We start from the raw sequence: 778 nt of genomic DNA, 5'->3' as shown, positions 1-778 counted from the left end.
TCTTCTCATGGATGAGTGGAAGGATAGATTTTCAGTGTTATAGGAACAGAAACTGAAGATTAATTTTGCTTTTGTACAGCATTCTTGGTTATATTTTTAATTTAGTAAATGCTTCTCTACAATCTATGCAAATCAGTCTCAGACCAATGTCACTATTGGGCTTCAGTATCAGGGTTATTGGTAATGGTGTTGTTTTCCATTGTGACTGCAGTGCCATCCTGTTTGTCTCTCTTCATTAATGGGACCATGTTATTCACCTTGAGGTGTAAACCAGTGAATCTCCCATTCTGTATTTTTTGTTTCTGTTTTTTCTTTTACCCTGGACAATGTCTGTCCAGAGCTCAGTGTTTGACACTGGGTGGGCAGAAAAAGGTCATTGGTAATTGGTAATTGGTTGGTAATTTTGGGCTTGAAATGTCCCTGGATCTAATCATCAGCCAGTTCATGGCCAGCTGAGGGATTCTTTTTTCAAGCAATGTGATTTTCAGGCTGAGCTTGATACAGCTTGTGGATTCAGTTGAGGGAGAAGAGAGGGGAGGCATTTTGTTGCCAGGCGACCCTCTTTAGCAGGGCTCTGAAATTTTCATCTGTCCCACGGATAAAACTTTTTTTCCTTTTCACTATAGATGTTTTTGTTAGTGCCAAGGTAACCAAATAACTGCCTCACAATTGCATGCTAGCCAAACAGTACTGGGTTTAATTACAAGTAAACTCTTGAGTTATGGCCAAAAATCTGTTTGTGTAGTCACAGTGACCTTTGAGCCCATCTCAGGGTCAA

The sequence above is a fragment of the Seriola lalandi genome, unplaced genomic scaffold (genome assembly GCF_002814215.2).
Source record: "Seriola lalandi dorsalis isolate HSWRI2012SDOR001 ecotype SW California unplaced genomic scaffold, Sedor1 jcf7180002054986, whole genome shotgun sequence".
NCBI lineage: Eukaryota > Metazoa > Chordata > Actinopteri > Carangiformes > Carangidae > Seriola > Seriola lalandi.
This window is presented reverse-complemented; position numbering follows the sequence as displayed.